The sequence below is a fragment of the Triturus cristatus genome, chromosome 8, assembly GCF_964204655.1.
Source record: "Triturus cristatus chromosome 8, aTriCri1.1, whole genome shotgun sequence".
Classification (NCBI taxonomy): domain Eukaryota; kingdom Metazoa; phylum Chordata; class Amphibia; order Caudata; family Salamandridae; genus Triturus; species Triturus cristatus.
In genome coordinates this window covers 1692823007-1692838237 of record NC_140591.1, presented here as the reverse complement: position 1 = coordinate 1692838237, position 15231 = coordinate 1692823007, and the positions used below count along the sequence as shown (strand labels likewise).

At 48.3% G+C, this 15231-nt stretch overlaps 1 protein-coding gene across 1 annotated transcript in view; it reads right to left on the bottom strand.

Annotated features, from left to right (window-relative positions):
• LOC146808624 (NACHT, LRR and PYD domains-containing protein 12-like) overlaps positions 1-14814 on the bottom strand; it is a 730950-nt gene extending 716136 nt beyond the window's left edge. Inside the window, exon 1 of the mRNA XM_085623648.1 lies at positions 14693-14814. The gene's annotated coding sequence lies outside the window, so the exon portion shown is untranslated. The remainder of the gene's footprint in view (positions 1-14692) is intronic.
• Positions 14815-15231: the final 417 nt, after the last annotated feature.

The following is a 15231-nucleotide window of genomic DNA, read 5'->3' as shown; positions in this document are numbered from 1 at the left end:
CGCCTCTTTTATTTTATTTTTACCGTTAGGGTCATACGAACCTATGTAAATTGTAAAGCTCTCACAGACTCTACAACAAAGTAGTTTGCATCCCATTATAAGGCAGTTGAATAAATTATGACCTTGTGCCTCTGTGGCACACTTACATTGATTGACCAGTTGAAACAAGCACCTACAATGCAATAGGTTAATGACAGTGCCTTTTATTTATGTTTTGGTTTTTAAACATAAATTAAATGCATTGTCATTTAGAATGCCAATAGCTTAAACTCTCGCAAATGCGCGACCGATTGCATTCCAAATGCTTGAAGGCATCGCTGAGTTGCCCCCTTCTGTCTCCCATCGCCCCTGAAGAGTTCCCCATTTGCTACGAGTTAAATAAACAAACAGGTGGTCACAACTGCGCACGAGAGACCCTCCTGCAGTAGGAGATACTCATTAAAGAAAATCGTGCTTACGGACTAAAGAAGACGTACCATTTAACAACTGAAGTAAAAGGGCCAGTTCTTGTGGGAGGTTACACATGAAGACAAGTGGTACTGAGGAGGAACTAACAAGCCTAATAACAAATCAGAAGCCAGCATTTAAGAAGGACAATGACAAATATGGGCGGAGAGTGGGTGGGGCTTCAAGTACATACTCCAATACAGCATGGCTCGCAGAGCAGCGCATGCGCTGCCTAGGCTCGACATAAAAAGTGCAATATCCATGACAAAAACACTAACAGTCCCTTGGCCAGGCTCACCAAAGCCTTTACTTGGCATTTTTTGTGAATGTTTCAAATGTTCTGGAATCGTAGATTGATATAATGCAGCTTAATGACTGGAAGAAATACGCGCATGCACGTTTGGCAATTTAAATACTAACAAAACGCTTCCGTGTTTAGCTAGGCCCTGCCATTCTGATAATCCACCCTAACAGACACACTTGTGTCCCCCGCAGGATGTACACTGATTTTCTCAGGAGAACACAATGTGGAACTCATACATTTGAGCTGCCCCGCAGGCTTTGGACCACGTGTCTCCACAGCTATCAGCCTTTATTCACAGAGATAAGACATATGTCGTGTTCACTCATGCCAGTTTGGCCTAGGTGCTTTGGGGATGTGCAGTTTGCTGCTCTACTCCTGAAACATTTTGTGGTTAAGTGGTCACCTTGGCTGCTGTCTCAAGCCTAGCTATGTGCTACACACGATGGGCGTGAGACACCCTTGTGCTTCCCCCATTACGGCTACTTTAAAGTCACGTCACACAGCTGACTGCTTTTACACTCTTGTAAACTAGACCCCTGAACATACTCTGCAGGGGCGTAACACAGGCCCTCGCAGCCCCTGTGGTGGCTGAGGGCCCCCGAGCTGCAGGGAGCCCCCTCATCCCAAAGCTCAGGCATGAAAGCTCCGTATTAAATCCAGAGCGGGGGCCCCTCTGTGTACCTGGCAGGGGGGCCCCCTCAACATTTGCTACACCACTGATACTCAGGGGCCGATTCACAGTACTAATCTGAGGCAAAATCCTAAACTTACTACTATTGGTATTCACAGAAGGCACTTACAATTTTTGGTATTCACAGAGTGGATTTACGACTCCTAACTTTACGTCCGCACTCGGGCCGGAATTTCCACACCTGGACCGTACTCTCGGCACCGGGAGAGTACTCTCCACACCCAGAGAGTACTCTCCACACCCAGAGAGTACTCTCCGCACCCGGAGAGTACTCTCCGCACCCGGACTGTACTCTCCGGTTATGGCCGTACTCTCCGGCTTGAGCCGTAATCTCCGGCTTGGACCGGATAAAGTGTAATCAATGGGCCGGATTGCAATTTTCAAAAAAAGGAATTTATGATAAATGGTAGAGGAGGTTATGAAAAACTGTTTGGGCAGGGAAAAGAGTACGGTCAGACACTACATCATAACCCAGAAAAGTTTTCTCCTTTGCATCATAGTACAAGCAGTGCACAATTTGTGCTCCACTCAGTGTTGACTGCTCAGCATGAGTGTATGGTTACTGCCTGAGTGAATGGATGAGTGCATGAGTAGTGCCTGAGTAGAAGGTGTGGTGATGTCTGGGTCATTTGATGAGTGCAAGTATGAGTGCAAGAGTAATGCCTGGGTCATTGGATGAGTGCATGGGTAGTGCTTGAGTGAATTGATGAGTACATGGGTACTGCCTAATTGAATGCTAGAGTGCAAGAATAGTGAGTGTCTGATTCCATGGGTGTATGGGTAGTACCTCGGTGATTGGATTAGTGTATGTGTAATGCCTGACTGGAAGAATGGGTGCAAGGTTAATGCATGGGTCATTGGATGAGTGCATGGTTAGTGCCTCAGTGAATAGTTGACTGGAAGAATAATGCCTAAGTGATTGTATAAGTACATGGGCAGCACCTGGGTGATTGCATAAGGGCAGGGGTACTGCCTGAGTGATTGGATGAGTGCATAGGTAGTCCCTGAATGACTTTATTAGTGCATGGCTAATGTCTGGTTGCTCAGATGAGTACATGGGTAGTGTCTGAGTAAAAGGATGACTGCAACAGAAATACCTGGGTCATTGGATGAGTGCATGGGTACTGTATCACTGAATGAATGAGTGCAGAAGTAGTATTAGAATGAATGAGTTCAACAGTAGTGCCTGAGTTATTGCATAAGTGCAGGGGTAGTGTCTCGGTGATTGCATGAGTGCATGAGTTTTGCCTCTGTGAAATGAAAAATGTAAGATTAGTGCCAAAGTTGTACTACAGAGATTAGATGACAGCGTGGATAGTATTTGTGTGAAAGGATCCCTACCTGGCTGATGACATCAGCAACATAATGAACATTTTTAAATAGTGTAAAGGATCAACATTATTTTTAATAGAAATAAATACCATAACAGTGTTGACTGCACAGTCAACACTGAGGGGAGCGCAAACTGTGCACTGCATGTACCATGATGCAAAAGAGAAAACTTTTCTGGGTTATGATTGTGTCTGGCCGTACCCTTTTCCCTGTCCAAACTGTTTTTCATGACCTTCTCTACCATTTATCATACATTCCTAATGTTCCCTTTTGTAAAAATTGCAATATGGCCCATTGATTACACTTTATCCGGCCCCAGCCGGAGATTACGGCTCGAGCCGGAGGGTACGGCCCTAGCCGGAAAGTACGGTCCGGGTGTGGAGAGTACGCTCCGGGTGAGGAGAGAGCGGTCCGGGTGCGGAAATTCCAGCCTGAGTGCGGAAATTCCAGCCCGAGTGCGGACGTAAAGCTAGGAGTCGTAAGTGTATTCTGTGAATACCAAAAATTGTAAGTGCCTTCTGTGAATACCAAAAGTAGTAGGTTGAGGATTTGGTCTCAGATTAGTTCTGTGAATTGGCCCCTCCGTGTTTTATGGATTGTGTCTGAGAGACTGCTTCCTGGCGTATTACTGGAAGCAGCAAACCATTTTTAGGTCGAGCCCAGAGTCAGCACGCAAGCGCTGCTCTAGGAAAGATCTAGGGTAGTTGAGTACGGGAGAGAAGCCCAGCCCACTCCCCTGTCCATTTGTTTGATTGGCTCGTGTCTTTGTCCTTCGTAAATGCTTGCTTCTGATTTTGTAATTAGCTTGGTAGTCCCTCCTTAGTACCACCGTGTCGTCATTTGTAACCTCCCATTTCTACTGGCCACTTTACTTTGTTGTTGCATGGTACGTGCACTCTTTACTTTACATTTCTCCTACTGCAAGCACGACGAAGTCGTCATGCTTACATTTAGCGCGCCGTGGGCGCTTTCACTTTTAAAGCATCCGGTGTGAGAAAGTGGGTTTCTGTTGCAGTAAACCCCCCCTTTTTTTTTGTTGCCAGACTACTGATGCTCTTTGACATGATGTGTTTTGGGGCCCTGCCAATCAGGATCCCAGGGCCTGTGTTCTTTCCCCAAAACAAAACCCAATTGACAGCTCTTGCCACAGGTAGGTCCCTGTGGTACCCCATGTACCCAGGGCACTGTGACCGGAGAAGGCTCCTAAGGGCTGCAGCACCAATTGTGCCACCCTTAGAGGCCCTGTGCCCTGGCACACACACACTGCCTTTGCAGGCTGAGTGTCTGGGTGCAGAACAAAAAAAAGACATGGCCCACATCCCTGTGTGCCATGCCCACAAACCTCTGCCCTGGCATACATCAGTCACCTCTCTAGCTGGGTGCCCTAAGCCAGTGGTGAGGGTACAGGTGCATGAGCCCTGTACCCCTCCAGTGCCCAGGTCCATTCCTGGGCCCTGTAAGTGCAGTGCTGCCATTTAAGAGTATATGGTGCTGGGAGATCGTCAACACGAACTCTTCAGCAGCATGATGGCTCCACTGAAGACTGAGAAGTTTGGTATCAAACTCCTTAGCACATTAAACCCACACTGATGCCAGGGATTTAATGTAAAATGTACGACAGAGGGCATCTTGGAGATGCCCCCTGAAACTCGACCAACTTCCAGTGACCTGACTGAGTGGCTGCACAGGCTGCCACCACCAGACATGTTTCTGGACCCCTGGGTCGAGAGCTTGCTGCTCTCGAGTGCCTGAAACAATGCACATCCTGGGACGAGGTGCCAAGCCTCCTCCCCAAGGATGGGCTGGGTTTACGAAGGAGAAGCTTCAAAGGCATGCCGCCTTTGTGAGCTTCTCCAGACCACTTGCTGTACTCAGCAACTGGTCCCCACTGGTTCTACCCCCCACTTTGGGCAGGAGACCCGGCAGGAAAAACAAAGTAAGGAAGAGAGGTGTGGCCACCTCTGCCAACTCCACCCCTAAGGTGGGGGAGGTGAGGTGAAGCACAACCTCGAGTCCCCACCATCTTGAGTATGGGGGGACCCAGCCAACCAGGGACAGGCTCCTGCCCCCCTCCCACTGGAGAGTGGCAGAATAGGGAGTGTACCCACCCCAGGGAAGGGACTCATTGGTTCCTGCCCTTTACCTGCCTGTAACATTCCTAAATGTAGTATTTCGGGGCACCCTGAACCTTCCTTCCTCAGATCCAGAAACCACAAGAAAAGAAGAAGAAGAAGACGGATGAGAAGCCGTGCAGAGCTAACAAGAAGACGATGCCCACTGAGTTAGCCCCAGCCCTACTGGCCTGTCTCCCCTCGAACCTGCTCGAACCTGCTCCTGCAAAACCCCGGCGTGTCCAGTGGCCAGCAACCTCAAAAACCCCAGAGGAACTACCTGCCTTCACTCTCCAAGCTGTTTCTCCCGTGAACACCAAACGTGTTTGAACTGCAGCTTCTGGTGCCAGCCAGAAACCGCGAATCCAGCACACTCTGCACCTGCTGAGCCCGGCCTGTGTTTGTGTGAAAACACACCACGAGGAGGTCCCCCCGGCGATCCTGACCCGAGATCCGGCGACCCCTGACCTGCCTCAAGCCTCCAGAGGACGCCTGCAGCCTCAATCCAGGAGACTCCCCCTACCGCAACCAGAGCGGGTAAGAAAATCTGACGTCTAAAGGTACCCCTGCATCCGACGCCCCACGGCCTTGTGTGCCCAACCCAGCGGTGCCTAACCAACCCTCTACATCCCAACTTACCTCTCGAAGTGGTGATCACTCCTGGAAGATCTTCGTCCCCGAGCCTGCAGTGTTTCTTTGTCCCGGAGAATCTCCATTGAAGTCAACAGGACACCCGACCTCAAAACTGCACCCTGCACCCGGCTGCCCTAGCACCCCTGAGGGTGCCCCTTTGGTGCTAACTTGGTCCACAGCGTGCCCTGAGCTTAACCCCAGGAGCTTTGCTCCCACAACCCCTTGCCAGCAGCCACCAACCGGAGCCCCCTTATCCTCCATAGGATGACATTGGGCCTCAACACACTGCACCCGGCCGCCCTAGTGCTGCTGGTGGTGCAACAACAGTGCATCCCTGACCCGGGGAGACCCCTAAGTCTAACCCCAAAACCCTAACTCAAAAGACCGATTACTTACCTTGAAACCGATAGCTCATTTTTCCTCATAGGATAACATTGACACTTTTTCTTTCAAAAAGTTTCTAAGTGTCGACTTTTGAAAACTGTAAATATTCCTTACAAAGCATATTCCTAACTTTCCTATACCTTTCCTCCTTATACTTACTTATCTACCAAAATATAGCCAGCAAAGGGCGACCCGCACAAAATGTACTGTATTTTTATTGCATGTTTATGACAACGGTGGGATAACCTATATAACTGCCTTGTGCCTTTGTATATACCTTATTAAAATAAAAAAAAAATCAGCTGATTATCCAAAACGCATTTTCTCAACTGTTTTCAGGAAATGTCCCAGTGCTGAATTCAGGATCCAGCACGGAGTCAGAAAAAGTAACGATAACATAACTTACCTAAACACCGTTTAATTTTAAATGATGCTGTCCTGCTCTAACCATGGACTAGCACGGGGAAGGGTGGGGGCAATGGGTCTCTTCATTGGCTGAAAAAACACACCAGAAAAAAAGAGCTTTCTCCTGAGCCCCGGTCGCTCTCCGCATCTCCTCATTATGTTCGAGGAGGGTGCCAGGATCCCAGGAAGCAGATTTAGATTAAGGCCCATACCGCCGTTCCCTCCCCTGTTGTTAATTACCCTTATTGTCCGTGTTGCCTTTAGCGGCTATCTCCCCCTGCTGTCCTCTCCCACCCCTCTCCTGTTGTTGTTTCACGGAATCGGCATGGAGACACTTATAGCTCCAGGTATACTGAAAACAAAACCCCAAATGCCATCTCTGCCCTAACACCGGATCCTTGTATGTGCAGCGTACAATGCAGCCCGACCAACAGTTGCGTTTGACTTTTTTTGTATTGAGCAGCAGAGACAACTACATTCAATGCACCGTAAGCCAGGCCCCTCCTTATCAGGTGCATGTTGAACCGGAAGTGTATGGCATGCATGCTGCAGGAAGACAAGCATAGCGGCACCAGGTAGCTAGAGGTGAGAAAGTGCAGGGGCGGGTGTGTTTAGGTTACAGCAAAGGGGCACTGTGAGTGCAACAAAAAGATATCCCATAATGCCACCCGAGAGACCTCAATGGACGCCAGTATGGTATCGCCTTGTTTTTGAAGACTTCAAAGGGATCTTGTGTTCTCTTTCGTGAGCTGCCGAGGCCTGCCTGCAAGTGGTCTTATCTCAATGAAGTGCCAATCAATGCCCCTGGTAGGAGAAGGCAGCTCTTTGTGCGAGAGGAGGAAAACACACGATCAAAGGAACGCAAGGGGGGCTGTGCGCGGACTCTACCCGGATTCTGGGGCAGATTTACAAGAAAGTGACGCATCTGTATAGATGCGTCACTTTCCCTGCGCCACCCTTAGAAACCCTTGCGCCACCATAGATGCGCCGTATTTACAATACGGCGCACCATGGCGGAAGGATTAACAGACGCATCTGTTGGCGGAAAAGTCACGCATTGCTGGAGTCGTGTCGCAAGCACGACGCAACTCCAGCAATGCGTGTTGAGGCCTATTCCCACTACACTGCATCACTACTTACGCCTGCTTGAAGCAGGCGTAAGGTTTTGACGCTGTGGCGTCCTAAAAGTGGCGCAGTGAAATCTTGTAGATTTCACTGCATCACTTCTACGAGGCTTTCCTGCGTGAGAACGCCCACCCTGCATACATTGGGACAGATTTATGTTTGACTTGCGCCTCATTTACGCCGCCGTTGCGTCAATTTTGTGATGCAGCAGCGGCGCAAATCCTGCGCCATGGTGCGGGGTATTTACAACGTGACGCATCTGGGAGATGCGTCACGTTGTAAAGCCCTGCGCCACATGTAGGCGTTCCAGGGCAGGTGGGGGCGTTCCGGCGCAGGAACGCCTCCTAAAAGTGGCTGAGTGAAATCTACAAGATTTCACTCAGTCACTTTTGAGCCCATGCTGCGTCAAAACCCTGCGCCTGCTTGAAGCAGGCGTAAGGATTGACGCAGCATTGTGCATATAGGGCTCCCCAGAGCATTGCTGGAGTTGCGTCACGCTTGCGACGCAACTCCAGCAATGCGTCACTTTTACGGCACAGATGCGTGACGCATCTGTGCCGTTTTTGCCCCATGGTGCGCCGCATTATAATTGCGGCGCATCCATGGTGGCGGAGCTGGGGCGCAAAATAACTGGCGCATCCCTGCTGATATGCAGGGATGCGTCAGTTATTATAAATATGCCCCATTATACCTGATGCAGGTATAATGTGACGCAGGCCTTTACAATGTGATGCATCTCCCTAGATGCGTCACGTTGTAAATAGGCCGCATTGTTTGCGCTGCTGTTGCGTCAAAAAAGTTACGCAACTGCAGCGCAAAAGTCACGCATGGGGCTTGTAAATCTGCCCCTCTGTATTTTTCATTTTCGCAGCCGCTATGTGCAAACACAGAGAAAGTTTTCAAGGTACAACATCCCTATTATTCCCCCCCCCCCAATCACCCGCTCTTCTGAGCAAACTTTTATTTTTGCTTAGAATAGTTTGAAATTATTTTTGTTCTATCAAACCTCAACCCTATCGGCTGTCCTCATTTTAAAAACACTGGGGCAGTTTTACAAACCCCTTGCGCCTCTTTGCGCCGCAATTGCATCACTTTTTTTTACTCCACGGCGGCGCAAACAATGCGCACTATTTACAACGTGACGCATCTAGGGAGATGCGTCACGTTGTAAAGCCCTGCGTCACATTATACCTGCGTCAGGTATAATGTATGCAGGGTGGCGTCCCTACGCAGGAAGGCCTCGTAAAAGTGACGCAGTGAAATCTACAAGATTTCACTGCGCCACTTTTAGGACGCCACTGCGTCAAAACCTGACGCCTGCTTGAAGCAGGCGTAAGGAGTGACGCAGTGTAGTAGGAATAGGCCACAAAATGCATTGCTGGAGTTGCGTTGTGCTTGCGACACCACTCCAGCAATGCGTGACTTTTCCGTCAGCAGATGCGTCAGAATTTCTGACGTGCATCTGTCAATCCTTGCGCCATGGTGCGTCGTATTGTAAATACGGCGCATCCATGGTGACGTAAGGGTTTTGCATGGTGGCGCAGGAAAAGTGACGCATCTCTACAGATGCGTCACTTTCTTGTAAATCTGCCCCACTGTTTCCTCTGCTAGCTTCCCACTTCTCAAAGTTGTAACACGGGTCAATCCACATGAAAACAGTAGCCAAGCCAGGAAGAAGGAACCTGTAGGCCTGGGCTAAAATTCCGTTCCGGTCGCGGAAATTGCGATAATTTGACATTTTCGCGTTCCGCGAAAAGCGTGAAAATGTCAAAATGTTTACATTCCGCAGCTTAGCGATAATTTGTTTCTTGCTCGCGCTGTAAAATAATACATTCTCGCGTGCGCGCGATAGCCTTTCCTGAATCCCTGCGTTCGCCGACAAGTTTTCCCGATCCGGTCGCGTTCTCCATGAGATGTTGGATTGTTGGTAGCCATTTGCGCTGTCTCGCGACAGTTCGCACCCGCAGTGACGTCATTTGTCGCGCGATCACGTCTTTCTTCTCGCGATCATGCACCGCGAGACAACTGAAAACAAGATGGCCGCGCCCGCGAGCAACCACATGGGTAAGTTGGCGAGCCGCGACCATGCAGAAAATACCGCGAACGGGAGGGAAAAAAACTTCCTCATCTTCACGATATTTCCGCGTGTTTGCGGAGATTTTTAACATTTTCGCGATAATTTGCGAAAGTGAATTTCGCAAATTCCGCCCACCCCTAGTCATGTGAACTTGCACGCCATTGTGCCATGCCAGAAAGTACCGCACTCGTTAGCCAGGACTGCTCTGGAATGTCCTACCCATGATGCCAGTGCACAAGAGCTCCTCACTGTACCAACGCACGTGCCAATGGAGGTCAGGGGGTGTGCTGCAAGTCACTGTCCCGCTGCTGTACACTGGCACCGAGCTGGAACTCTCTCCCCCATCAAACTACCCCCCCCCCCATCTAACTGTAACTGGCTCCCTCCAACCCCCACTCCTCCCTCCCCCCCCCCGCCCCATCGAGTCAGGCTCTTAGGACCTTCTCAACGGCTGCAGCCCTTCCAGTCCGAAGGTCACACATGGCACAGTGCTGGCAGTGGGCACCCGAGAATAATTCATAATACTCAAACGCGGTTCCGTATTACCACAGTAAGTGCAGGTACATGCACGTCCTAGGAATGGGGGGGCTGTTTTTATATTTATTTGCTTCTCAGTCAGTCTGTTATAAGTTTTTAACACGTGTCTATGAAGACGAAAGTGTAATTGAAATAATTACACCAAACTCTGTTTTTGATGGGTATGGAATTCATGATTACAGTTAAATGGACTGATAAAAGGCTGCCTCAGTATCTCGAGTCATTTTGATATAATACATGTATATGTCGTGCATTTTATTACCATTAGTATCACCTCGAATGCGAAACAAGTCTAGATCATAAGGAAGAGACATATACTTGTTGGTGAACTTGTCAGATGATATACTCGCAAACACATCCAGTTATATGGCTCAGGGGCATATGTATCAAAAACCGAATTTGCGATTCTCAAATAGCGATTTTTTGAGAATCGCTATTTGAGAATCGCAAAACGGAATTTATTTTAAAAATCGCAATTAATTTGCGATTTCTTAATATTCCTTAATTGCGATTAGCAAATTGCGAAATCGCAATTAAGGAATACCTTACCATTCATTCCTATGGGCCAGGAGACCCATAGGAATGAATGGGAAGTAATTCTCAAATTGTGATTCGCAATTTGCTAATCGCAATTTGAGAATAATTTCAGAGGTGCAAGGGTGTCATGATGATACCCTGATGCACCCCTGAAATGAGCATGTGTGCGCATATGGTGCACATACATGCCCTAAGGGCATGTATGTGCGCCACGTGGCACTTAGACAAATGCCAAAAAGTGCATTTTTCAAAGAAATCGCAAATTACCACCAACTATAAGTTGGTGGTAATTTGCGATTTCTTAAGGATAATTCACACAACTTGGGTGCGTGTTACATAGCATTTAAGAAATCGCAATTTGCGATTTCTTAAATGCTTACACAAAATTAAGAAATCGCTAAATTAGCGATTCCTTAATTTTGCGAAGTGAAAATGGCTCATACATACCATTTTGCAAATTTTTATTCGCAAACGCTGTTTTTTGCGATTCACAGCGTTTGCGAATAAAAATGTGTTTGATACATATGCCCCTCAGTGACGTAAGTGCGAACCACTCACATCCGTAGGTGAAGATTTCAAGTATGTCATGGCCTAGTCAGTTCCCATTGTTAGGTAATAAAATAAGATCGGGCATTGTTAACACGTTGTTTAGTGTTTAAAAATGGCAAGAGCACTATTAGCCCTCACTAGAAAATAAACACTGCTTATGAAGCGCCAAATGAGCAAGAATCGGCTCAATTTACAATAAAACACACCTTTGTGTTTGTTTGCTGAACACGTATCCCTTTTAAGTGGTTATATGCATGATTTGCTCATGAAATTCATTTAAACAACGGGGCTTATTAACAATGCGGCGCAATAAAATTATCTCCGCTTTTGCGGCCGTTTTCGGCTGAAAAGCAGCGATAATTTTATCGACTTATCAGCAAAGGCACACTATTGCGTGTTTTGCTGACTTAGCGCCCGTTTCCAGCACGCCTAAATTTGCATCGCTAATGAGATGCAAATTAGGCGTGGCTGTGAAAGCAACCAGGGAAAATATAACGAAGGCAGTTTCGCGATATTAACAAGGAAGGGTAGCGATTATTTAAATCACATTAAGTATGCCTTAACGCAGGAATTTAACATCTGTTAAATTCCTGACTAAGGCAAACTTAACACGGGGGGTGGATTCTGTGGCTAAGACCACAGGCCCTATCTTCTAGGATATGGCCGGAAAACGGCGATGTTCACACTATCTCTGGAATTTTTATCGCCTCGGCGATGCGCGTTGTTGATAACGCGCTAACCAGGCGATAAATATGCAAGCGCTAAGCACGCTTTGCGATATTTATCGCCCGCCTTTGTTAATATGCCCCAAAATCGTTATATGACGAGTAAACGCTTAAATGGTGAAAATAGTCCATCTTGCTTGTAACAGGTGACATTAAAGGCCAGGTCACAAATCCTTACTTTTTGGGTACAATATTACCTAAATATTCACGTAGAATAGAGCCAGTTTCAGTGCACATGCTCAAGCAGATAACATGCATACGCTGAAGTACTTCTGTCTGCAGAAGAGGATTTGATGCTTATAAGGACAAGCATTTGCAATGCAATCGGTCTCGCCTTTGAGACCTTATATGTATTTAGCTATGCAGCACATTAGCCTGGGCGCTGATACATCTACTGTTTTTTAACATGGAGGGAGAGTAAGCACCAAACTGCATGACACGCCAGGTATGGGAACACATGGAGAGAAATATTGCCTTTCAGCGGGAAATGGTGTAGTCCAAAGCTCTGTTTTTAATATAAATCAGGGCCTTTGGTGGTCATATCACTGAAAATACAAGATTTTAAAAAAATATTGTCTATGGGAGCTCGTGGAAGAGAGTTTCAATGGACTGGAATCTAGAGAATGCTGAAGTGATTCTGGCATTTTACTGGCTCCCCATCTAGGTGAGATGACAGCTTAAGGTCCTCACACGCACCAACAGAGCCCTCCACAACCTAGGACCTGCTCACATCAACCATCAACTGGAATGTCACCGACCCTCATACACCTGCACTCCTCTTCATCCGCCCTCGCACACACACCAGCACAACCATCGCAGCTGAAGTGGCGGCTGCTTCTTTTCCTACATCACTGCCGAGACCCTCCAAGCTGCGTACAGCCCCCTCACTGGCAGACTTCAGAAAGAGACTCGAGACCCGGCTCTTCGATGGAGAAACAGCGCTTAGAGAACCCTTGCGGGGGACAGTGTTGCGGTTTACGAATGCTGTTTGAGTGATTGATTGTCTTTCTTGAATGATACATCACATACAGCAATTGTAACCTTACCAAATCCAAAATACAGCAGATTCACATGAAAATAGAACAGGGTTTAAATTTCAGACCATTGTTATGAATGCCATGTAGGTGAGGAAACGGCTGGGTTGGGAGGGAAAGCAACGTTGATGAACGCACAAGCACAGAGTAAATGTGCCCAAGCACTTTACACCATCATTGCATATGACAGTATGACCTCGGCAGGTGGTGGCTTGACCGTTGGCGTATCTTGGTGGCACTCAGGTAAAATCTAGAAGAAACTACAATAGACATGAATCTGCTTCCATAACTGCTGTCCTTTCATTGAACCTGTACTTAATGCTCATTTCTGAACATTAACAATGTCACATCCTAGATGTAATGTGACATCAGTTTCTTTCAAATCATCAAATCAAGGGTAATATGATGTCACTTCCTGTGATGTCAATGGTGCGAAAAGCAAAAAGAACAGATGATGGACGGAATGCTGAGCCAATCAAACATTCACCCCCATACACAGATCTGGGTTGAATCCGTTGTTGTTTGCGTGCCATGCTACTCCAGTTTAGATGAGGGGTGTCACCCTGAAACCGGTCCCAGGATGATTGTCTCCAGTCGAGGGAGGACCTGGCTTGGCAGTTCGGGCTGGACTGTGCCCACGAGGAGCAGGGTCAAGACTGATTTGCACATATCTGGGTCCAAACTGGGGCGGGGCGTGGTGAGACAAAGAACGATGGACTGAGCCAGGTCTCTTGCCTGGGGGAGAATCTTTGACGCATTCAGATTCCCTCCATCTTCCGGGGCCATGGCACAAATTGGTGTGAAGGGGCATACGGTGTCATTGCCGTTAGCCCTGGCATTTTGGTGAATCGACGTCCAAGCTAAGAATGTGAATTATTTCTTTCATGGGGGGTCAGGGCCACAAGAAAGCAATTCCATTGTTCAGTGTTGGCCAAGACACTTCTTGGGCAGTGGTGATCACAGCACAAATGGCCGCAGCCGAGACAAGCCCACGTCAGAATCTAGACTTCTGCCAGAATGGTGGTTCTGGGCACTTAATGCCCTCCTTTGTAACAGACTCGGTCTGCCACAGCGCTCTGCTGCCTGCAGAAACGACAACAAAGGCATCTACAGCACGACTCCACATCTTTAACTCGCTACTAACGTTCAGGTCTTTTTTATGACCCCCAAAACAGAGCTGGGCTCGGTCGGACAGGCAGAAGGAGCCAAACTCGCAGATGTTGGGAAACTGCAAACAAGCCAAGGGGCTCCTCTGCTCTCGTTCGGTGACTCTTGCCACACACCCTGTTAAACACCAAAGCGAGGTTTCAGAGCTGCTGATAGAAAAGGTATGGAAGTAACTTGTGTTGTCACATAGTGTCATGTCTGTGCTTCGAGGCGTGCGCACTAACGCAGCCTGACGCTGCCACCGAGAAACAGTCTGCGTTCTTCGAGTGTAAGAAGGCGCTGCATTCTCTGATTTCCTCTTCTAGCAGCGCAGGTGGCCTCTCTGACTGCCGCACACTCGGTCTGATATGTCCTTATTAATTATTAAGAATTTAATTATTTTTTACGCACACATTTGAATTCAAAATGAAGGCACTTGCCAAAGTTGAAAAACACGTTGCATTTGCAGTGCTTGTTTTCTGCCCTTCTCTGATAACAACTCTTCTGATGCAAAGTAGATTAGATTTGCAAAGCGAGGACACGCACCCGGCTACGATGGAAAGACGAGAGCGGAGAGGGCGCACCACAAGCTGTTCAAAGTTTCTAGCAACCCCTCGGAAAGCACCTAAGGGTGAGCAGCAAGCTCATCACTTACTCAGAGAGATATTACATGGGAATGTCCTCGGAGGTCGCCCACACTGGAGATTCTACTCAGCACAGGGCACATTGAGCCGCTCTGTGAAACATACAAAGGGTCGCAGGCAGCTGGTATCTCATGTCATCGGCAGGAGGGTGAGTGAACCAGCTGAAACATGTCGATGGGTGTCAGCTGCAAAAGCACCTCATTGCTGAACCTGTTTCAGCCGCAGCCCAGCCCTTCCGGGAAAAGTAACTCCTCATGGACGTCTAGAGATCCCATGGGCGGCAAAGCAGACAGGACAAGTTTTCATTCATGCCGGGGTCGGGAACGGCGCCTCTGGACACAGTGGCTGCTGCGAGGCCTGAGGCACGATGAGGCGGTGCCTGTGGACACAGTGGCTGCTGCGAGGCTTGAGGCATGATGAGGCGGCGCCTGTGGACACAGTGGCTGCTGTGAGGCCTGAGGCATGATGAGGCGGCGCCTGTGGACACAGTGGCTGCTGCGAGGCCTGAGGCATGATGAGGCGGCGCCTGTGGACACAGTGGCTGCTGCGA